General features: G+C 37.0%; 1 long non-coding RNA gene across 4 annotated transcripts in view; it reads left to right on the top strand.

Annotated features, from left to right (window-relative positions):
- Positions 1-6035: 6035 nt before the first annotated feature.
- The window catches only part of LOC110353323 (uncharacterized), a 99527-nt gene continuing 80006 nt past the window's right edge, over positions 6036-25556 (top strand). For 2 of the 4 annotated variants that reach the window (XR_011808512.1, XR_005262693.2), the window contains exons 1-2: positions 6036-6768; positions 7675-7804. This is a non-coding gene — a long non-coding RNA (uncharacterized lncRNA). Of the gene's footprint in view, positions 6769-7674; positions 7805-12112; positions 12496-25556 lie in introns of those variants that run through there. The other 2 variants (XR_005262692.2, XR_002403664.4) reach the window with 2 other exon arrangements.

The following is a 25556-nucleotide window of genomic DNA, read 5'->3' as shown; positions in this document are numbered from 1 at the left end:
CTTTGTATTTCCTTGAAATCTGAGAAAGTGGAAGTGAGCCAGGGCATGCTGCTGACCACTTCATCTATTATTTGCCTGGAATGTGTTTTGGCTTGAGAATATGTTCACATTCACATATTTGCCTAACTTTTCTTTGTTCTATATTTAATGCAAACTGTAAATTGCTGAAGGAAGAACTTGACAGTGTGAATGTGTGCTGACAATTTGCTCTAAGAATTCCAACTATGGGTCAGAGATTTTTCTTCCTAATCGGTGACAATGTATATAACCTCTCTGTCTACTCTAAATGTTCCTGTCTGTAAAATGAGGTTTACTTGCCTGCCTTACAGGCATGTTGAAGCTTAATTAGTGTAGGTAATAAATGCTAAGTTTTTTTTTTTTTTTTTTTTTTTTTTTTTTTTAATATCTATTGCATTCCAAAATGATCAGGGTTGGATCTTAATTCACAGCTTTATGGGATATGGTTCACTATTGATTACCTTGGGTTTTTACAAAGCCTGTCCTGAATTTAATAAGGGATTTAACAAAAATAACTCTTGAAAACACTTGTGATTCTTGTTAATAGAGAGCTAATTTGTACTTGCATTAAACTAGTGGAGCTCTGTTCATATTCTGAGTTTTCTTGAATGACATAGGCTTTGAAATGTAAATGTTGCACAGGTCTTCCCTTTCTGAAGAACATATGCTTATTATTGTATTAACATGTTTTTCTTATGATATTTTCTTAACTGGTTTTCTTCATGCTCCAGTATAAAGGAATAGCATAATTTAAAATCGTACTCGTTTGGACTTCTTTCAACATACCATAAGTAAAACCAAATTATAGAATAAGACTGGATTCCATTGTACTGGGGTCGGAAGACAAAGAGGAAAATGTTGTTTGTTTGTTTGTTTGTTTGGGGGGAGGGGTGTTTGATTTCGTTTTTATGCCTCATCATGTTTAATCAGATTCGTATCAATAATGCATGGCTGTAGGTCTGAGATCCCTCTCTCACCAATCCTTGGAAGACCAGTACTGTTGTTTGTTTTCTCTTGTTTTAGGCTTGCTCTATAAAGACAGATTTTTATTTTATTTTATTTTATTTTATTTTATTTTATTTTATTTTATTTATTTTATTTTTTTAAATCAAAGTTATTACTGGAAAGTTCCATCAGTAGAAATCAGTAGAATTAAAATATGGAGCATAAAAACAAGAAAAAATGTGTGCTCCGTGGAGTTTAAGAGTTTAGGTAATTTTAGGAGGAGCTTTCTTGGCACCAGAAATTACAAGTGCCTTATTGTAAAACTATTGTGCCTGTTGTAAAGTTAGCCACATCTCCTTCTGTGTGTTGAATGTGATTTTTCCTTTTCCTTTATATTCTGTTTCCTTCTTGAGGCTATTTCATGCTATTTTGCTATGTGATGAAAATTAACCTTATGTTAATCAGAGATTCCCAGAGAATTCCTCTTATGGATTCTTCCAATCTAAACGTTGTCTAAAGCTCCAAGATGAAAATTTGGCTGAAAGTGTCATTATCCTGCTATGTTTCTTTGGTTGAGTTAAAACATAGTCTCTGCATGACACAGAATATTATTGGGGATCACTTCAAGACTTTGCAATTCCCCCAGGAGCTAAGAATCATCATAAATTTCATTTTAATCTGTACTTTCATTGGTAGGAACATTGCTGACCTTACCTGTGCAGGTAACATGGTTGGTATGAATCATGTTGCTGGATGCCCTTTTAGAAGATGCTCAGATATTAAGTTAAGGTTTTAATGTGTGTGTGTACTTGCCAACGTGCCAGAATCAGTAGTTCTCATTTTTAATCTGTGCACTGTGGAAACTATAGATAGTTGCATTCACAGGTGTGCTAGATGCATGTGCAAAAGGAGTCATGCACAAGCACACCCCCATGTAATGTGCAAAGAGACATAGCTTAAAAAGGATTTCTCTTGGTGTTGAGCTGTTGATTTCCAAAGAGGAGAGGATGCCTTTCTGCACTTTCTGGTGTGGTTGTTAGGTGCTCCAGTAATGGAATTCAGATTAGTTCTCTTCTAGCAAAAATTTGCAATGTCTGAAAACATTTGTTTTACAATGAATAGATAAAAAATGTATGATGATTTTCTGTATAGCACAGTTATGGGTCTCCATCTATTTGAAAGGAAAAAATGTGTGCAGATTTTCAAATTGAACTGGCATAGGCTGTAAGTTATGTCCTTGATTCAGAGCTGGCACTCTTCTAGATGCATCTGATGCTTTCGCTCATTAAGGAAGATTTCCAGCAAACATCAACAGTTTTATATCTACATATTTTAGCGAGTTGAGAAGTCACTGAAAACAAAGCAGCAAAGAACTTTTGTATGCTTTAACACTGGCCCAAATAAAGTGCATGTTTAACCACCCTTTAAGAGCTTAGGTTAGCTCACAAAGACTAGTCTGACACTTCAGGCTGCTTTTTCTGTACTTCAGTAATTTATTTTCTTGTTAGGAAGCAAATGATTTCTTAGATTCCACTTACTGCACAAGAGAAACATCATTGCAAAAATTTGTCTTTTTTTTTTTTTTTTTTTCCCCAAATATATTTTTCAAGATCTCAGTGGAGAGCTTTGGTTGTTCTATCTCAGGAAAAGACTGACAGTGCTAGGTAGGGAATTCTTGGTGCTACGTAAGTCACTGGCTTTGATGCTAGCTGGTAGAAAATGGACTACCAAGCGGTAGCGCTTTTTGGATAGCGCTTTACTTAAGCATTGGTGGGTAAACTAGGCAGTATTTCATTTAACACTACACTTCGGGGTTGATTGTACCGAGGCTGTAAATATTAAAATATTTTGTCTTGTATTTCATGTCTTCTGGTAGATTGCAGATTTTTTGTCTTTGAATAAATGCACTCACTATTTGAAGTTTAGAATTCCACATATTCCTCTTTCATGAGGGAAAGAGGATTTTAAGAAATCTGCTCCGTAGGAGCATTTTTTTTCGTTCCAAAACTGAAAAATTAGGGAGGTACTAGATGAGTGAATAAAAGGATGTTTTTCTCTTTTTAAGGAAATTATTGTCCCTCACTACATGTCCAGGAATGATAGCACAAGTTGTGGGGTGGCTTGCTGGTTGATAAGGGGGAACCAATCATTATGTAATCTGTTTCTTTGGTTATGTAGTCTGTCCTCTCCCCCTCCTCCCATCACTCTTCCAATTTGGAGGATGTGAAGAAGGTTCTTCATCACTAGGGAACTGGTGAAGAAGGAGAATTCTCTTAATTTTATTTAAATTTATTGCCGAATATTTTAATGAATGTCCTTGATCTAAAACTATTTGCTTCTTCTGCCTAAGCTACAAGGTAAATAGCATCTTTGTGAGGTCTACATGTGGAGGGGGGAAGGATATCATACTCTGAACTTTACCTATTTTTCTTATTTGATGAAGAAAATGAATGAATGTTCTGGACACCCATCAGCTGCACAGCTGAAGAATTATTTATGCTAAAAGAGATCTTACTAAAAGTATATAAAAATAAATCCTTACTTCCTTTAGTTATTTCAGCTGTATATAAAGTTTTCTCCACGGAAAAAATGCAGATCCATGTGTACATGTGTGAAGGAACATAAGTTTTTTTTTTTTGTTTGTTTGTTTTTTCAACACTTAAACTGTTGACTCTTCACTGCAAATGCATTGTTTAGTCCCTGATGCTTAAAAAATACTTGGTCTGTATTTTCCTTCTGTGAAAATAATTTCCTGAGGGTTCCCTGGCTTAGAGAAAATCAGTGGATAAACTCAGAAATCTTATACAAGTCCCAGGAAATCAGTTGTCTTGTGAAAGGTGCAGGAACTGTTTGAATATCTGACTTATGTAAAGTCTGGAAAGAAGGTTCTGCAAGAACATAATTTAGTGTTTCAAGGTACAATGAAACTGATTTCAATGTTTCTTATATTGTATAATTCAGATTTCTCATCCTTGCTCTTCTGGAACAAAACCTTTACATATTTTTTATTTATTTATTGATGAGTTATTTTTAAACTACAGCAATTTTTCCTCCTTGAACAGAAATTCTCCTAGAATGATTCAGCTTTGTGTTACACATAATGTTAAAACAAACAAACAAACTAACAAACAAGGGATTGTGAAAAATTATCATCCTCTCAGAAATTTTGGACAGAAATTACTGTTTAGCATGTTTTTTTGTTTGCTTTATGTTTTTGTTTTGTGAACAAAAAATCTTCAAAAAGACTATATTAATTATTGTAAGCCAGATTGAGTTATTACTTGAATACATTGTTTAATTGGCTCATTAAATTACCCTTGAGATGGTGGAAAAATAGGTATGAAGAACAGGTACAGATTCTGTCAAGTTTGCTAAAAGTGACTGTTCACTGGTTGCTTACAGAGGGGCAAGAGAAACTACAGGAGCTCCACTAGCTCACCCTCATATCCCAGGGCAGATCAGCTCAGATCAGATCCCAAAACTGCTACATCTGTCTGTATTGATTTTTGCCAGGACCACTTGTGGAGCATGTCAGTAATCAACACAGTCTTAATAACTGTCTGTTTTTTATTTCAAATCTCTATTGATAATCGATTTACATTTAGTTCTTCACTTACATCATGCTGCAAACTCTTTCGTCCAATGAACTTTATCGACAGTAAGTATTAACATACTTCATGTTTGCAGTTACTGCTTATTTAATGGATGTGAATGCCTAACGTTAGATTTTAATTTCCCAACAACAAAAGTCAGTTGCATAACTCCCCTCATAAAAAGATGACATGAAAATAGGGAATTTGATGGTTTGGCATAGATAATCTATTTGGAAATAAATCACTTTCATAAGTATATCCAAAAGAACATTGCCTGGTATTTTCTTTTTTATCCTAAATTACTATATCTGTTTAACTGTACTGTATCCTGTGGATTTTTTTTTCCAGTTTTGTAAAAAAACAAGGAAGTTAATGCAAAATTCACAGGGACAAATATTTCATTCTCAGTATTTTTATAGTCACCTGGAAAATTTCCAGTTCAAAGAGTTTTTGTAATATGTTTATCACTACATGATATGATTTCAGTATTTTTAATAGGCCGTTTCTGACTTATAAGAATAGAAACTCTCATGAGGCTGAAGCAACTGGCTAGGATTAGCAGTATACCCATTTTCTATTAAGCTGGTTGAAAAAGTGGTAGGGAAATACTGTGGATGCATTCTGTAATCTAAAGACTCCATTTTTAAAGGCATGATAACTGAATTAAAAAATAATGTTTATATAGCTGAGTTCTGTTTTGTTGAGGAGATGACTGTCTCATTTGTTTAGCAAGGGGTTAAATAGAAACTAATCCTCTAGGCTTACTTTGAAAGGTGGTTATCTTTCCAGCAACAGAGAGCATTGTTTGCTTTGCCAGAAACAGTGTAATTGTTTCTTAAACCAATTCTCTAAAAGAGTAAACTTATGAGAAAGAGGAAAAATATCATTGGCATAAACATTGTCTTTGAAAGATTCAAAAAGAATGAATGAAATTACTTTAATTTATATCTAACAAGCAGACATTTTATACCATGTAAGCTCTATTAAAGCTTTTTGTGAAGAGATTATTTTGTGTGAGACAAGTGCTCTAATAGAAGTTTCATAGGTTAAGGGAAACAGAACAGGAGTATGGTTGGCTCAAGTTAATTACATTTACTTAGATGAAATACTATTCTCCGGTAGTGTTCAGACCAAGCAGAGAAAATACGGAAACCTTTTTTAGCTAGCATTTATCTATTTCAATTATTTTTGACAGTATGTGTTGCATGTGTGCTTTTGCTACAGTGCCTTTCTATCGACAGTTGGTAGCACAAGCCTTTTAAAGCACAAAGGGTAGCAGTACTTCAGCCAATCTGTGATAAAAGGGGAAAAATGAAATCACTATGGAAACTGCAGGAAGAATCTAAAAGCTTTCTTTATAAAGTAAACGTCTGATGTTTGTGACTGCGGGGGCAAAAAATTCATAAATCTGTACGATGCTATCATTTCTGATTTGTTATCGCAGCAAATGCCAAGTCTAAGCAGTCTGACCTTAGCCTTATTAAGTGCTTTCTTTTCAGATACAGTTATTATTTGACAATAGAGAGACTGCAGTGCTGCAGGGGGGAAAACTAATATATTTAAAATGTGTGTGTGTGTCTGTGTGCATCTATCTATCTATCTGTCTATCTATCTTTCTTTCTTTACTCATGAAGCTTCTGGAGTTGGGAGCACTGAATGTGGGAACTCAGGGACTACTATTCTGAGCACAATTCAGAAAACTCCGTTGCGTCCCATTACGTGCGTGTCTTTGATCTCAAATTGAAAATCTCTGAGCCTCTTCCTCCAATCCAAAAGCAAATAAATACTGAAAGGAAGAAACCTCTCTCCTCTCAGCAGATAGGGCCTGCAAGACTGAAAAATGAAGGTGACTGTGAGAGCTCTGGTGAGCCTGTTTGGACAACAGACAGCACAAATACCTGTCTCAGTGGAGGAGTTTAAGAGCACTGCAGAGATCCTCAGACAGTGCAGAGTCTCTTGGCTTACACAGGCCACTGTCTTTCTCTCTAAACAATACCAGCCAAGTTTCCTCTGTACAACTGAAGAGCTGCAGGAACAGAAGGACAGTAACTAAAGCTTTTAAATTTCAATCTCCTGGTCTTATTAGGAAAAAAAACAATAATTAAAAAAAAAAAAAAAAAAGAAAGAAGAAAGGAAGAAAGAAAGAAAGAAAAAAAGAAGAGAAAGAAAGAAAAGGAAAAGAAAAAAGACATGAAATATAAGGAGCATGAGGGTGAGTATTTTTATTGCATTTGGTTGCTTTAGCTTGGAGATTATTTTTAGTCATATGTAACTCATAAGTAGGATTAGGGCTTTGAATGAGTTTATTTTTTGATAAAGTTTTGTAATTATGGAAAAATTTAATGCCCGTTTTTGTTTTTCAAACTTTGATAGCTTTTGAATTTCTTTGTTTTGTTGTTCGGCTGTAATTAGTGTATTAGCTTTGGAAGTTTGATGTTTCAAGATGCTCAAAACAGCACGGCTGTTCCTAGTCTTTTTGAATATAAACATGTCCTGTGGTAATAGGCACTATTATATGTTACATATATAAACAGAATAACAAGCATTAATATTGTTTTAGTATAGCAGTTTTGAAATATATTTATAATGACCAAAGCCAGGTACTTTCCAACTAAGTGTCTCAAGCTCTGAAAACTGTGTGAATGTTTTAACTCATATTGAGCAAGTTTGTATATGAAGATTTAATCTATGACAGATGACAGCATGGAATTATTTGGCTATAAATGTGAGAGGGCAAAGGAGTTCTTGATTACATTCAGACTTTATGGTGGATGTTACTATAATGTGTGCTTATGTTAACAGTAAGACTTTTCAGGTTAACAGTGGAAAAACAGAGACAATACGATTCTTGCAAAAACAGGCCTGTCTTTCAGTAATAAATATAAATCTTAAAAAAGATATAGTTTGACACATTGGCTTCATTGTAGCTTTTTATACATATAATGAAAACCAATTATCTGTGGAGAAAATTTGACTTTGTGGAATGGAATTAAATTGCTTTTTAAAGGCTTCCTTAAACAGCACTAGCTGGAGGGAAGTCCAATAACATTTTTTGCTCTGAATTGTAATGACTTTGCTACATCAATAAATCATGTTGTATTCTGACTTTTATCAAAAGATTCCAAGGAAGAAAACTATACACGGCAGTTTGAAGCTACAGGGGCAGTCCTGCCTGTTTTTCCTCCAACCAGCTACTTTACTTCAGGCCCTTTGAAACCAGCAATTCCCATGGATCAGCACTTAAAGCGGTAGGTCCACATTGGTTCTGAGTTGATGAGAACAATTGCTAAATACAAATTCCTGATAACAAGTGAATTGTCAAACTGGAGCATCTGTAATGTACTCTGGCTACTTAAACCAGAGGAACTCTCTTCATGTTCATCACATTTATATTGTGTTTTGTTGTGCTTTGTTTTTAGGAAACATCTCATTCTGTTTATTTCTTGTGTCAATATGGAACACGGTCCAGCATTGATTTTAAAAATAAACTTTTTATAAATAGAAAATGTACCCTGTAATATACAAACCTGCCCTTTTGGTTGGGGCTTAGTGTTGAATGGAGGGAGGTTTTGTGAAGTATGCATTTGGGATTTGGAATCTGAAGCTTTACAAATGAAAAGCTTTATTTTGAACCGTGGTTCAATATCCTGAAACTAACTCTAAAGTAATAGAATGCTGAGGGGAGAGTGGGGTCGGCAGGAGAGGGGGAAGATACATGTACTGTCAACTTCTACCCATTTTTCCCAACAGATCATGTATCAAAAGTGTAATCTCTAAGAGGCACATGAACTGGTGAAATGATTCTCTGATGCTGGTTTCCTATGTTATTATGTAGAATGTTCGTAATTATCTTGCTGAGTCCTAATCCCTGACATTTGCTTTCACAAAGCATCTAGTAGAGAATGCAATACCCTAATTATATTTCTGAGAAAGAATGGAGGGGAAAAAAAGTTGTGCTCTTCAGCACTGCATTTTAAAGAAAAGCTATTTCATTTGTTATATATACATAAAATTTTGGGAAACCTAAGAACACTATCAACTGTAATACCTGGTTGTTTTATATCACAGTGTACAACTATAGTTGAGCATATATTAACCATAAGTTCTTTTCTAAACTATGTGCTGCACTTGCCTACATCCTAAGCAAACAGGGCACTTGCTCCAGTCTAAACATTTCTATATCTTGCTATTTCCAATCTTATCTTTTAAAGTATTTTCTGTAATAAATAAAGTTTAGTTACCACATTTTAAGTAATTTGTTTTTAAGTATCAGTGCTTTCTCATATCATGTTTTACAATACCTTTTATGTTAAGTAAAAGAAGAACTGACAAAGTCAGTTAAATTTAAATTGCAGCTCATAAAGATCTCCTTGAGTTATATTCTTTTGTATAGAGAACTAGCCACAAACCACATGAAGTATTAAACCTGATTTTTGATCAGAGGGAGAGCTCACTTTTTATAGATAATTTGCCTACAAACTGAGGCAAAAGGTTAATTGAGGTTACGTGCTGGGATATGTGATGTTTATTTCACCTCTATAACAGTTACTGAAACACTGGGCTTTTTTATATCTGGTATGAATAATCTCTTAATACAAAGCTATTTACTAAAGAATCATTAAAATGGGATCTCTAAAGGAAGATGGATACGTGGTGCTGGCATGTGGCTTTGTTCATGCAAGTATGACTGTGGGTTAGCTGAAAGAAATCACCACAGCCGTGTGGTCACAAGCAACATTCTCAGGCAGAAGGTTATTATGCAGGGCAGACATGGTTTTCTTTATGCTCTCCTTCTGGGAAATCATTTCAAACTGTTAAAATATTCTATTTTACATGAGATGAAATATCAACACTGTGCACACAATGCCTGTTTCTCAAGCAGCAGTCTGCGCTTGTTTTTGTTGTTAAAAGATTATTTTTTTAAGCACTTATCAGTATAAACAAATATTGTCCTTTACAGAAATCACACCATTTGTACTTTATAGCAAGGTGGTTGCTGTCAGTTTCTTGTGGTAGAGTTGACTAGAAGGGCCATCTTCCTGCTCAAAGGCAACCATCAGAGGTGCAGAAGGTCTTTTGGAAAGTATTTTTTCTTCAGTATTGTCTGAAAACCCAAAGAAAGCTGTTTTCCTCACGAACACAGCCCGGAGATTGTTCCAGTAAAAACAGCAAAGGGTTTCTGGGGAGGAAGTCATGTGTTCACAGTAAGCACAGATTTCTCCATCCTCCTGTGAGGTGCCCAGCTCTGTCATTATCTCACTGTGGAAAGTTTTCCTTTTCTTTCTCCCACAACCTTATGCTTTTTAATACTATGTTGTTTTTGAACAGCATGTGCATTTGTATAGCTACCCAGCCAGGAGTCAATCACAACAGCACTGGAAGATGTGTGGGAGACTCCATTCAATGTGAAATACCCCAGGAGCAAGGCCTAGCCAAAGACTAGGCAGCAGATATAACCAGCATATACTGAGCAAGGCCTAGGCAAAGACATGTGTTGTCTTTGGCTAGCCATCAGATACGGCCATGCTCAGAAACTTCTCACGTGATCAATACCTGTGCTTAAGACTGCTCTTTTCACAGGGTGGTATTGGTGGCCCCCATTCTGCAGTGCTGTGTAGGGTAGAAAGGACCGGGTTGTTCTCTGCTATCCACCAGTGTTGCAGCTTTGTGGCCAGCTTGTCAGCTGGCACAGCTCCTTGAGCCTCTGGGGAGTTACACCAGCACCTAGGAGCACAGAGGCTGCCTGGCAGATACTCCCCCAACAATTTTTAGTTACGCTTTAAGGTTTTAGTGGCCAGTGTTACTGGTTTGCTCAAAAGAGAAGGGAAACGGGTGCAGAATGCTTCAGAATTTGTAATAAAATCACTTTTTATCGAAGAACACTATTAATTTGTAAATATATTTTTAAGTGAAAGCTTTCTACATGCTGCTGGGCACTTCTATAAGTTGCTGAGAAAAAAAAATAAGAACAGTTCAATAGTCCTTAAGGACTGATACTTCCCTTAAGTCAGATACTGACTGATAAAATAGAAGTAGGGTTTGTGAATGCTGAATCCTGCTTCAAACCACATCTGGTATTCTAGGGGTATTCTGCCACACAGGGTGCATTGCCCTGTGTAACACTGATTTGCTTTCTTGCTTCTCTGCTTGTTTCTTTGCTGTACTGCAAGAATCCTGAAAGTCACTGGACACTTGGCATTTTTGTAGAAGTGTAAGAAAATTCTCAAACATTAAGAAAAGATTACTTTGAAACACAATAAAATGACCAATGGCAATTTTTCAAATAAATTGCATCCAGATTTTTATGACGTTGCTGATAAAATGATTATTTGTGTAATTTGTGTTGAGTCTTGTCTGAATTGATAGGTTCTGCCAGGTCTAAATATTGTTTTTGACATTGTGTGACTAATTTGCACTTGTGTTAGCAGTCTTAATATTCAAACCAAAACAAAACCATAAAACTGTATTTTATAAATCAGATTTTATTGTTGTGGGGAAAATGTTGTAATCTTCAACCTTCACACCTTAAAATTGCCTTAAACAATTCAACCAACCCACTCAAAAGAAAGTATGTATATCCTACTGCAACCTGCTTGAAATAAAGTTAAGACTGGCTTAAACTGAAGAAGGGAAAAAAATTATGTTTAAAATTGGAGTGTATACCTGGGCTGAACTTATACAATATTTAAACAGAATGCAGAATCTTTAGTTTTTCATATGACAACAAATTGTTTGCTAATAGTCAAGCACAGAATATAAATATCAGGACACCTTACTTATCTAACAGATTCATTGATCATGTCATTGTGAAGACATTCTTAAGATTCATGTCATACAAAATAAAAATCCTTTCTATTAAGTAAAATCTGCTTACAAAAAAATAAGATCGCTGCAAGACTGACATGAGTATCTGCTTCCTCTTATTGCAACTAACTGGCTAGCTACGTCCTTGCTGTAACAGTTTTGTGTTGGGGACCCTAACTTCATTTCCATTCAGTGCTGCAAACTGATTTCTGGTGGAAAAAAACCCTGCCCATGACGAAGCACTTGCATTAAATTACACTATTTTTTAATAACTAGAATATTTGTGCAGAGATGCACAGTGTCTATTCAAACTGTTTTATTTCCTCATGAATTATGAGAATTCAAAAGGCGGCAGAGCAGGAGTTATTTACCTTACAGAGCTGGAATCCTGTTTGACTGCTGAAGTGTACTATTGCTGTGTTGCCCAACAGTAGGCTAGATCAGATTTCAAAATTAAAATCGATGCTTCTAAATTTACGTAGGATTTCTTCCCATGTACACGAAATTCAGAAACACTTTCCATAACAAAACCAGAACAATGTACCGATGGTCTTACGTATTTTTTGCTTTTTCTGCCCCTCCTTCTCCAGAGCAAAAGGAGACCTTAGTAAAAAAGTAAAGCACTAGTATATAAAGAGTTAAAATGAAGGCAGGCTCACTGGTTTGTTGAGATCTGTCAGAGTCTGAGTGGCTGGCTACATATCTGTCTGAGGAACAATAGCTACCTGTATTCTGCACAGGCTGCTGGGCAGGCACTAGCAATCAGGAGACGGTCTGCCTCTGCTAGAGGCTTGCTAGTGGGAATCCCTACTGACAGCCCTGCTTCGCTCTGGGGGGCTGGGGGGGGGGACAAAACCTTGTCTGCTCTGCTGATGAGGGACAGAGCTTTGATCATTTTCATCCAGCCTTGGCTTGGCCTGAGGTTTAGGTTCCCAGTCCCGAAGTCAGTGGGCTCTCTCCTCGCACACACACGCACACACTCGCACACACCCCTTTGCCGGCAGATTCGTGTCAGTGTCACGGCTGTAACTGAGGCACAGAGCAATAAACATAGCAGAACCAATCTCCATGGTGGCAAGAGGGGGCACTGGAGGTGACAACAATGGAGAAGGATCTTTCTGCTGACAAGTTTTAGGTAAGAGAGACTATTTATACCCGCAGCCAAGTATTTTATAGCCTTCTAAATAAGTTAGAAATTGTTAGCTTTCAAACGTGTCTTGTTATAGAAATTTTTCTGTTTACTGTGGTATCCAGGCTGTTACTAGCTTTTAAAACTGTGGTTGCAGTGCTTTGTGTTACGAGACTGTTTGCAGAAAGCAGGCAGGGCTTTTGCATAGAAGTGGTGGCTACTATAGTTACGTTCTTAAAAATATAACATTTCTAACATTTGCATTTTTAAAATTAACTGTGAAGCTGCATTGTGACTGAGTTAAAATTATGCTTAGCTATAATTCATATACATCCACAGTAAAATGCCGTGTAGCTGATAGTACACATGCAATATTAAAACAGTGCTCCCTCAACCCTAATTTGTAATTATTTTTACACCCTTAACTGCACTGGGGTCAGAGAGTTTTAAAAATTAATGAGGTTCCCTGCTGAGTTCAAATAGTATGATCTACATGAGTTGTTGCTGCAGAGGACTGAAATTATTTCTGCATATTTTTATTGTAGATTTAGAATTCTTATTTTAATGTATTGCTTCTGAATGCTTTCCTTTAAATGTTAGTTTATGCAACCTGCAATAAGAGGGGAATGATGATCCAGTTTTAGTAATGATAAATTTTGTGCAGGGGAAAACAGAACATACAGTGAAAATACAACGCAAACATTTGCAATATGTTTTCTGATCTCATTGCAAACCCGTGTTAGATTCCTGCAGCTGTGCTCAGCTTTTACCTATTCAAAAGTAGCTACCGCTCTAGGGAGAGGTAGAACAATAATACCTGCTGCTTTGTCTGAGAAGAACATAGTAGATAACCTATGTGTTTGCTATGTCCAAACGTGTTGTTGGAGTACTTCAAAATATATATAAACATGAAAAGCAATAGTGTGAAAAGAGGCAGTCAAAACGAAATAATGTACCATGCCTTTTCCTGGAAACGCTAGACAGATAGTATCGTCGGCGCTCCTAGAAAGTAGAATTTGCTGAATATCCTCAAATGGAAGGACTGGAAAGGAAAGGGGGAGGGAGCTGTTTACTATGTGATTTCCATATTGAAATAATGACAAAGTTTCATCCTGCAAGATTTAAAGCATTGTTTATGTTTGTCATAATCTACATTGCATTATGTTTAAAAGAGAAGCATTTTAAAGCTGAATATACTGTAATCAGCACTAAAGCTGCCTTGCACTCGGTCTTCCATTTGTAAGACCCACTCTGAGCTTCCTGTGATATATTGTTATGTAAATATGGTGCAGCAAGGGAAAGCAGCACTATGGAGATTCAATTTACTTTGAAAGTTGTTCATTATGGAAGGGATGAATGTTATTTATTTGATGTGAATCAAAGGCTAGAAATGACTTTTTCACTGTGAAGTCTATTGTGGTGGGTGCAGCGTGATCTAATCTTTTTAATTTTGGCTTTCACACCAGTGGAGATGAAAAGAGATCTGAGCTCATTTATTGGTTGCTAAGTCTTACTGGAGGCCTAAGTACCATTCTTGGTTGCTATGGCCAATCTGACCTCAATCTATGCAGTTTTAGGGACTTAAGCAATCCCTTTTTTATTTAGGAGCATGTACCTTGATTTATGTCCAAAATTGTGCCTGAATGTCTTTGTCTACAAGTGATAAATGGCGGTGTACAATTCATCAGTTCTTACAAGTAAACACTGCTGTCCCACTAAAAATATGTTTTGTTCTGAGTTAATGGTATGGAACAAGCCAGTCTCCACAAACAGCTATCTTTTATTGTAGAGAGCCTCTGAAACTTGGAGCAAAGTGAAGGAAATTGGCATTCATCTTCTCTTCCATTAGCATTTCATTTGTGCTCTCTGGTGATGAGACTGGATGTCAATTGACAATGAAAGGCCAGCATTCTGTTTCCCCGCTTGAATATATAATTGATCAATTAGGAATTTATTTATTCTGTACAGATATTAAAAAGTCAGGAATACGATTTCTCATGCTGTTTGTCTGCTGCTTCATTATTACTAACTGTAAAAGTATTTGCAGTCAAATAAACTGTGGCTTGGCTGTAGGAAATTCCCAGTTTCTTAGACACATTCCTTGTATTCAAGTAGTATCAGATATTTGCTACTATCAGATATGTGCTACTTGTGTGGTTCTTAATGGCACTTAATCTTTCACATACATTAGAATTTCTTTCTGTATGAGCTGTTCTAACAGGTCATTAAGAATGTAGAGTGCTTTTTTGATGCTCTGAGCAGTAATAATTTTGTTGCATCAAAATTTCTCATAACCATTCAGGGTGTAGATACACCAAACACTTGTGATAATGAATGCCCAGTAACAGAAGCAAAATCTTTTTTAGGTGGAGTATTAATAAATAAATAAGGTTACATTAAGCTGTATGTTAATATAGTTTCTACTAAATTGGCTATCACTACTTTGTAGAGGGGAAAGTCATATCAATTGTTTATCTTAGTACAGTGTCATATATGTATTGCCTTGAAAAAAGAAAAGTGAGTAAAAAAAGAAAAAAAACCTCTTTGCTCCTTAAAAATGTGAAGAATAGCTTGCTGTTAAGTACAGGTAGGCAGATGTGGAGCTAAAATAATTCAATTGTGCTCACATTTAAACTAGTGTAGTTGAAGTAAAAGTATTATTTCTGAAACCTATTTTTTTCATAGCTCATTTTCAATAATAGGCTAGAGTGAGTCTTAGGATTTTAATTGAGCCCACTGTGCCAATTTTTAGTCTTCCTGAGGTGATTTTGAAAATTTGAATCTACAGTGGTGACAGATTTATCTGTAGATAATAATTGCTACTGGAATAAATTCTCCAAGAAATGGAATTTGCAAATGGAATTTGGGACTACTGAGATGCCTTTCAGATTTAGATTGATAACTGAGTTTGCAGAGGCATTTCCTTGGTGTATGTTCACTATAGCGCTGTTGCTTCAGGTCCTCAAGGAGTAGCAGTTATTAGTAGCTATTACTAAAAAGGTTTTAGGATACAGGTGACAAAACTAACCTGCATGTTCCTCTTGAAGATGTTCTTTAGAATCGTCTGATGTTCATATACTGATTGTTTTGTATAATAAAAATCTGTTAAGCCAGTACTTCTCACTTTGAAGTAGATGTTACCACACAAAAAGACCTAAAGACTACTGGATGTTTTTAAAAAGGTTTTTGAAATAGAAATGTCTTAGAAAAACACTTAAAATTACTGATCTGGCATTACTCATTTTGTCCATGACAATACTTCAATGCGCAGTACTTGTTTTTTCAAAGTACAAAAAAAAGTTAATTCTTTAATCTTATGAAAATTCTTAATTTGATAGCACAATAGTTACAGAAGTTGTGCTGAGTGATGTAGATCTTTTGTCTTTTTCACACCTATATTTAAGTTAACTGGTTTCAGCATACACAAGCAGAAATTGCTTTTGGAATAAGGGATTGTACAAGGACACAGTCTGTGTCCCTGTTTTTCTTATATTTTGGTTGTCTAAATACAAGTATGGTAACTGAAATGGTTGCTTCAGAGCTCCAGAATTCAACTTAAGAAAGGAGAATATAGAAATTATATCTTCTTATTTCAGTCACACAATAAACAGTGTTGATTAGCCAGCAAAAATATCACTGTACTCACTGGAGTACAAAAATGAGAGAGAAATTCATCACTGCATTTTTTGGGATATCCTTCAGATTATGAAACAAGTTTCCTTTACTGGTATTACAACTTAATTTTTTGTAGCAGACTTCCCATTTATGAAACATTATGTAAGAAAGATGCATCAAATTGCAAATTGCTGCAGGAAAGCGGAAACAATTTTAGGCTTCTTCTACTCAGTTATCCTCTCCTAATAAAGTTAATAATTATTCTTTCTTGTCAACAGCTATCAGATAGTCCAGCTTTTGAAATAAAGGTATAACATTGGAGAAACTTGCATTTTTGCCTTTAAAATGCATGATTTTGCATGTAATTTTGCAGATAACATGTAGATAGTTTGGATATGTTCTGTGTGGTATCCTTTAACAATATTAAGTAATAATTCTTATATTTTGGAAGAATGGAATACAGAAGAATAAATCATAATATAACCATAAATTGATGCATACTCATAAACTGTAATTTTGTTGTTGTTTTTCTCTCCTTGATGTTTTTCATGAAATATATGCATGTTCCTGGAGTAAAACACCTTGACATGTAACACTGGTCCCCTCTGTTTGAATTTTGGATGTAGCCAAAACTGTGTATGAAATAATTTCTTGAAGAAGATGTATAGTTTTTAATAATTTTTGTTTGTTTTTACACAATAGGTGATTACAGTAGGTCATATGTAGCTCAAACAGTGCAGAGGAATTATAAATTAAGGATTTTTTTTTTTTTTTCCCCCACCTTTGAATTTTCTGGCAGCTTTGGTACAGTGCGTGCATTGGGAAACCAACTGAGTGAGCTCCCAGGTGAGGTCTGGTTTACCCAGCCTGCTGCTGCCCCTGGCCACAAGTGGCCAGAGAGACAGTGACTCAAGGGGAGCAAGTCCTCTGCTCCTATTTTCTTTTCCTGGGACAACTGAGTCACCCATCTGCATAGGCTGTGGACAGTCCTCTCTCCCTCATGAAGACCCTATGTTTGTCTCTATCACTGTAACTGTTTTGGTCAGATATGACTTTGCTTTTACATAGCTGATAATAAGGCTAATAATTTATTAATTTCCTGATGGGATTTTCCATACCTCAGTGTCTGACTGTCCACTGGAGTTCATGTCCTTGTCTCTCTTGAGATGTTTCGTTGACTAAAGTCTTATGGAAGCTGGAAACATGGTCTGGGTGACTTGCGTGTTTTTTATTTCACCTGCAGAAGAGGGCTTTTGAGTTGGATGCTGAATGGCAAAAGCTTGAATCGTTTTAACATCTGATGGTTCTTGGCCCTGGTATCATCAGCATGCCATCCCTCCTCCCCACTGGACAACTTCCTTGTCTTTGATTTTGTCTGCATATAACTTCACAGGCAGAAGATGCCTGAGAACAGAGTCATTTGGATGAAATAATCCATTACTCAGTTACAGTCTTCCTTTACACTTAATAAGATATTCCCCCCACTCCCCCCCCCCCCCCCAAAAAAATAGTTTGTAACTAAACCCATTATCATAAGATCTGCCCCCCCAAAATAAAAAAAAAATATTTTTTATAATTACCATTTATACCTTATAATTTATACATTTATAATTTACCATTATCATAAGGTCTGTTTCTGAATTCATGATCAGCCTTAATTTTGGTACCTCTCCTGTTTGTTATTTAACTTTGCACCCTCTATCATAATCTTCAAGATTAGTATCTGTATTTATATATGTGTGTAAAGTGTGTGGTCAGTGTACATTTTGTGAGAATTACAGTTTTGTATAGCATCCATTTTGTTGAACTAATGTGGCAGTCAGAATAAACTCTCAAGGTTGTCTTGAATATTGTTACCCGTATTGTTTTGTTTGCATTAAATCAATAGATTCTGCCAGAGCCCGGCTGAGTGAGAGCAGTGTTCTTTGTCTCTGTGCATCAATTTCATCATCTTCAATCATCCTGATGATGCTACTGACCAATGATGTCAAATGTTTGCAAGCCCCAAACACTGCGTGACACGTAGGTCTCTCTGCAATACCCAAGGACGAAGCTGTTGTGATCTTTTCTGCTGGAGACCTCCTGGGGCAGCTGCTGGATAATTTAACTCCACTTGAATTGCAGGCTGAGCCGCCCTCCGCTAAGCCCAGTGCCTTTCCGAAGGATGCACATGCAGATGGCTGCTGGGATCACCTGGCGTTGGGCTGCTTGCTCGGCTGCCTGGTGGCTGTGTGCCTGGAGGAGCAAGAGTTTTTGAATCAGCTCAGCTGACCCAGGCCAGCAATACCACTAAAAGCTCCGGTCCTCCCTCCTCTTTGTTGCAGAAATGACTTCTGAAGCTCTCTGACCAACTGAAAACTAATCTGTCTTTTCTTTCCCTGGTAGGGTTAGTTTCAGGCAGATCAATCGCCTGATCCAGCTGGCTGCATGGCTGCTCAAGCCCCGGTGTCAGTGTGAGAGAGGCAGCTGTGTCAAAGCACAAATTTGGGGAGGGCTGGCCGGCCCCTTTGGCAGGTGCAGGCACAAGGCATCAGCATGAGCTGGGCTGGCGTTGGTGGAAACGTGGGTCTGGCTCGCTGCACCGCCCGCCTCACTTCTGTGCCTCCTGGGGGAAAAGCTGCCTGCCTCGGTGGTTTCCAGTGTCAAGTACTCGTGTGATTAGGGTGCTTTTTCTTTTCTTTTCAATTTCCTTCCCCCCTGCTTCCTCCCCCCCCGCCCTGTGCTTGCATCTTGAAAGGGATCGGATACAGTCTTTCTTGCTTGAGTCTGGTAACGTGATTTCTTGCTGAAACACTTAGATTAGTCCCTAGATCTGTCTCCTAGACGAAGGTGTTATACCCCTTGAATCTGAATGAGCACTAAGGCCTCTTGATTCCAAATTCAGTTCTTGATGCTCTCTGTGCTGTTCTGTGAGTAAATTGCAAGCACACTACTAAAATAGGTAGGTTATGTCTTCCAGAGGTGTCTCTTACCTTTGTGGGCTTTTTGCTAGATTATTAAGGTATTTCCTTTAGCTCCTTTTTCTTTTATTCAGTCTGCTGTTATTGATTACATGGGTGCCAGCCCTCTCCTTTAGAGAGGCAAGAGAAGTTTGTACTTTCATGTCTAGCTGGTAATTCCTCAAGCACTTCCACAAAATCATCTTTATCTTCAATAGCAGCTGTCATCTTAGTCTGGGCCTGCGGCATGAGAAAATGGTGGCAGTGTATTCATTGCTGATGGCATGGACTTGATTCATTTTTGCAGTGTTATTCTCAGCTTCTGGCATTACATTTTTAAATTTTGCTGCATAAACCATGCTATCTAAGCAGCAATGTGATCTGTACCAATAACTTGTATAGCAATCTTATTTTCATTACTGCTTAATTTGATCATCTTAAAATCTAAATTCCTGTTACTCTGCTGGGGCCCTGAGAGCAGAGAGCTGAGGTCCCCAAGGCCTTGACTTGGCCATCAGTTGGAAGATGTTGATTTGGAAACTGAACGCCTTGTTGGAAACTGAACTAGCCTTCAGTTTGCATTTTAACTACTGCACTAACCTGTCTTTCCATAACTGAGGAAATATGGCAGCTTGACACAGGGTGAGTATGGTTGGGGCGCTGTAAGTTTCTCCAGCAAAGAAACCAATTCCTAGCTCAGCATATCTTAGTAGGGTTGTTGCATTGTCACAAACAGTAGCTGTACTATCCTGTACCAGCAACACTGATACAAATGGAATTTGTTCTTCTATGATGAGAACCCAAATTTACACTTACCATTCAATGAGATAGTAATAGACATTAAAAAATAAAAATCCATGATACTGGGTATTATTGCTCCATAAATTATACCTTTGAAATGTTTTATTGGAAAATAAATTATTTACTGCTAGGCTGAAAAACACAGTTTTAGAAAATTGCTCTCTGAAAGAAGGAATGGTTAAGTGCTTTGGACACAAAATTTTGCCAACATAAATATGTGTATACTGATATTGTTGAAAATAACAGTCTTCCTGAGAAGTAACTTGAGATCACTGCTATCTGCACTCAGCCTATTGATTCAAAACTGTTACTAAACAAAGATGACATTTTTTCTTTCAGTTCATCACCTTCCATATCCGTGAAATTCACTTAGTTATTTCTTTTTACGTGTTTTTTGTAACTATAAAATATTTACAGAATCACAGAATGGCTGAGGTTGGAAGGGACCTCTAGAGGTTGTCTTGTCCAATGCCCCCTGCTCAAGCAGAGCCACCCAGAACAGGTTGCTCAGGACCATGATTGCTTTTGGGTATCTCCAAGAAATATGCCTCCACAACCTCTCTGGGCAAACTAATCCAGTGCTTGGGGCACCCTAACTGTATTTAAAACAAAAGGAAAAACCTCCCATTCAGTTTATGCCCATTGCCTCTTTTCCTGCCACTGGACACCACTGTAAAGAGCCTGGATCCCTCCTCTTCATACTCTTCCTTCAGGTACTTATATGCATTGATATTGATAAGATATTCTGAGCTTTCTCTTCTCCAGGATAAACTGTTACATCCTTTCCTCATATGAGAAGTGCTTCAGTCCCTTAATCATCTTCATGGCCCCTCATTGCTGAGGACGCTCCACTAGCTCCATCTGTCTTGTACTGGGTATAATTAAGAGCATGCCAGTTGTTTCAGCCAAAATGAGCCCTACTCTAAGATCAAGGTAATGGTAAGAAACCTGGACTGGGGAATCTAAGGAAAATTTGGATCAAAATTTACAAAACTACACAAGGGCCAGATTCTTCACGTTCTTCACAACTCTAGATATAACAAAAGCCTGTTATGCATAATTCATTCTTGCAGCATGATACACATTTTGATTGTCGGTTTGTTCTAGCATTCCATTAAAAACTATAGATATGGAGCATCTATAATTTATGTATTGTGGGTGTACATGTGTATTCACTTACATGTTAATCATGTTTATTATGCAGTGCCTAGACCTACTCACACTCACCAAGCTCACAAACTGTTCTGGAATGTATGGTTTGATATTTTATACGTACAAGTTTCATATAGAGCTTGAGGCGTTCATACATTGGAAAAATAAAAAAAAAAGAATTCTATTTCTTCTAGATTGTCAGGTGATCTGGCATGCTTTGGAAACATCTCTCGAACAGAAACTGTCTGCAGGGCCTAGTAGGTACAAAGAGGAGGAATCATGTTCAGATATTATTGCAGTAGTTCCCAGACATGTAAGGATACTTCCTCTTTTCTTTGGATTTCCACAGGTTAGATTTTGCTGCTACTTATTCAGTATTGAGTGAGTGTTTCTGTGGGCTTCCTTGTTGTAAGCAAGTTGGTAGCAGCCTTTATTGTGTTTTTTGTATCCATAACCAACTTCTCCCTATCAGGGTGTGCCTGAGAGAAGATGAGATTTATTTTGAGAACAATTTGCTCAAACTGAAATAAAATTAACTGTGGTTGACAGGGTAAGCCATACTGAGTGACTGTCTCACTGAACATCTCTGCTCCTTTTGTTAAGAGGAATTCACCATCTTGGGTTTTTTAGTAATCCCCTTGGGCAGTCTGTAGTGAGTAATACTTTCTTTTGCATTCGACTAGTCAGTTTTGGTTACCTGGTGACTCAAACTGTCATCTCAAAATGTCACTTTTTGGGTATATTCTGATAGGGATAAAGGTGATGCAGAAGGTAAAAATAAATAAATAAATAAATAAATTAAAAAAATCCACCTGATTATTCATTTTCAGACCATTTAAGTAAAAATAATGAATATTAAGTGTCTTCTCTTTATAAAATGAGTGAATGGCACTGGAAGGAGCTTTCTTCTTCCTAGATGAACTCATTGAAGTAGACAAATATGATGGACAAAAGGCTTTTGAAGTGTCCATGGCACCTGTGTACCTTTAAATATTCAGATTTTTTTTTCTTACCACCTTCCCCTGTCCCCAAATTTATTTCCTGAGACTATCCACCATACTTTCCTAGAAGCAGGGGAAAGGGGCCGAATGGAGAAATCTGCTACTTCGTACCAACTGCCTTTTTGCTGTGCAGATTATGTACATCAATGTCCGCCATTTAACTGTTTTTCCAACTTTTGTGGGTTTTAATTTGAGGACTGAGACATGTCCTTCATCCCTGTCCACCTATGCATTCATGTAGGAGTGATGGAGAAAAGGTGAAGAGCTTCTGCAGAACCAGCTGGGATTTGGACCAGGCTACTGCCCCAGTCCATACAATATGGTAGAAGTGACTTCTCTCTTTTATGTATATGGTCTCCATATGGTGGGAGGTTAGCCACACAGACTTTAGCACGTAAGCACTGCTGCCATTATCTTTCACCTGTGTGCCCAGCCAGGTTTGGAATCGACTGAATTTGAAGACTTTGGAATAGTGAAGCAGGCAATGATGCTGTGATGGTTTCTATGGAAACAGAAGTGGGAGATGAGAGGCAACTAATAAGAGCTCAACTCAGCCAGCTCCTGGATGGTGATTTAAAAATACGGACTTTTAAAAATAACCCTTTACCTTATTTCCCCCCACCTAATCTTTGTTTCTGAAGAAAGGGATCAGAAAGGCAGTGGGTTGCTAGCAGCAATGAATGAGAGCTCTCACTCATCGCTTTCATCTGTTGGCTGTCATGCAAGAGCTGTAAGTAGCAGTTTACTAAAGCTGGCTGCAGGCTTATAAAGTGTGTGGTAATTGTAATTTTGGACTGGAAGAAAACATGAAAGGCATTTTAAAGGTGTTCTTCCACTCCTGTTTTCATCCTTTTGAATGCAATGACTTCAAGGATAGCACAAAGGCACTTTCTAAAGTTACTCTAGATGCCTACTCTGTCAGAACGTGTGTGTATCTTGCTGCATGCAAAATACTGTTTTGTATATTTTACCCATATTGCAAACAGAATCTAGGTCTGTTACTCGTTTTAATCTGTCTCACTCCTCTTCATTCTTTCCAGCATTGTCCGTACTCAGGGAAGTTCTGATTTGTAGACACAGAATGTTTTAAGAAATATTTTGTGAAGATTTTTACCAAGAAGTATCTTAGAAGTGGATTATTATGTATTGGTGAAAAGATGAATTATTTATTAGTCCTATGCTCTATTTAAATTGCTTAGATTTATTTTTTCTTTCCTCAAATGATTTAGGAAGTGGGAATTTCTTAGATAAAATTGAAGACTGATACAACAGGTCATAGTTGGGGTTAAGGCTGAATTTAGTGCATTCAATCTCATGCTGGACTGATTTTGCTGTTGTTATGTTAATGTGACTCTTGGCTGCTTGCGTTAACCTTTTTAATACAGGAACTAAATCAGATTGTGACTCAGCTTCTTAATCAATTTTTTAAAACCTGAGAATTTTAAACAAAAGAAATAGCAATGCCCAAGAGAGACGGGAGCTCCACAGTCCGTGTTACATGGCAGTTCTCATCCCTGCAGATGGTGAGCCAGAATGAGGAAATCAGCTAGATGATGTCCTTGTGCATCTGCGTAACTCTCCTGAGGCTCAGCAATATTGTCCTGTCCTGTCCCAACCTGTCCTGTCCCTGTGGCTAATGCCTTGGGGATTCTGGGAATTCTTGAATGGAGGTAGTGGGATGCTGCTTTCTCTGTCCTGTCTCATGTGCACAGGATTTCCTCCCCAGGGAGTCCAATTTATTCCCCAGGGCCAGTCTTCCTTCCAAAAGGCATGGCTGCAACTGCATGGCTGTGTTACGGATATTGGTGCTGAGAATGCACTCGAGAAAGGAAGCAGTGGGAAAGATCAGAAATCAGCAGTTTGGGGAAACTGGGAGGTCTGTCAAGGGATGTAGATAAAATTCAGTTCTGAGGAAAGGGAAAACACTCCTGCACTTTGTGCCACAGATAAGCACTTTCAAAAATAAATAAATAAATAACAACTGGTTCTATGCATAAGTGGGGGCAGAGGACACAGTGGCCACTTAAGTAGAGAAGAAAGAGTAAATTTGCTGGAAAAAGCCATGTTTAAAAGGGCTTTTAAACTATTTTCTCTGTCCATTTAGTAAACATTTTTTTCTAAACTTTCGTATGGAAAATTCAATTACCTTTAGAAAAAAGTTACCAAAACTGAAGCTCCAATTTATTCACAGTAATGTTAACCAAAGGAACTTTAATTTACCTCTAAATGAAAAACTCAGTGAATTTTAAGTTTCCATTATACAGATATTTTGTGATTCTTTGTGGAGTGCAGGGGGAGGAGGACAAAAAGGGAGTAGGGAGGAGAGAAAGTAGCTATGGCTTATTTTAATTAATAGCAATTTAAGTATGAGCAATTTTCAGCATCTTAGTATTTTTTCCAGAAAATAAGAAAGTGGTTACTATCTACTATAACTTTTATTTTTCCCTTTGAGGTACTCTGCATTCCTCCTGTTGATTATAATACACTTAACAGTTGTGCTTGCAGACTTACAGATGTAACACATGCTGATTTGTCTTCCCAGAGGCATGGTAGACTTGACATGCAATTTTTGAAATACTGTGTTTGTCGCTGTTGAAAAGCTCCTAAGACTATAAACATCATTATTTCATTAAAAATAAATAAATAATAATAATATCAATTTATATAGCATGCTGTGTTTGTACATATATGCAGGTATGAGTTCAGAATATTCATAAAAATACTGAGTTCTGTGATGTTGTAGATACCATAATATGAAAAAGCACTTTTCATTAGGTTTTGATGTAAAGTAATCACTATGTTCATAATAACTGCCTTTTTTAGCATTGTGCTCCCAAAGATTTGTTTCAAGTATCTCCTAGAGATGCCAGGATAAAAGTATTATTATCCTGCTGGCAGTTCAGAAAGTAGGTCCTTTTCCAGGCACACTCAAGATCTAGTCTTGTAAGTGTGAAACATCTCCCTCAAATGTGATCAAGACACTTAAGCACTTCTTATTTTTTATAGAAAATTGTAGTCTTTCCTGGATTGTCTTTTTAAATCTTCTATCAAGTGACAGCAGTGGAAATACTTCCTGAAGGATTGGTAAACATACTAATAAATTTATTGAGAAAACCTTAGAATTTCTTGAAGTCTTGGTTTTCTTACTGTAACACTAGTCACCACAGCATCTGAGCAGGATTTATTGGAATATATATTTTTTTCTTCTTAACTAGCCTTTCTGGCACAAGGTAAGGTTGACTAGAATATATTTAAGGATGTTTAATAATATTTAGACTAGTCCAGCTGGCATGAGTCACACTAAGAAAAAAAAAATTAACAGTTTTGATATAATTTGCTTAAATAGTAGTGAGATAGGTCCTAACACGTCTGTAGAAATGGAACAGTGCTGACTTATGATAGCACTATTTCAGGGCGCTTTCAGGGTGGGTGGAGCAAATATTAGCATTTTCTCTGAATGCTTCTTTTGGAAGGAAGAGTTAGGAAATGATTCTACAGCCTCGGCTCTGTTTCCATGCAAGTTATTATTTTATTTTATTTTATTTTATTTTATTTTATT

This window comes from Anas platyrhynchos, chromosome 1, assembly GCF_047663525.1.
Source record: "Anas platyrhynchos isolate ZD024472 breed Pekin duck chromosome 1, IASCAAS_PekinDuck_T2T, whole genome shotgun sequence".
NCBI classification, from domain to species: Eukaryota; Metazoa; Chordata; class Aves; order Anseriformes; family Anatidae; genus Anas; species Anas platyrhynchos.
Note: the sequence above shows the minus strand (reverse complement) of the source record. Positions and strands in the feature narration are given on the sequence as shown.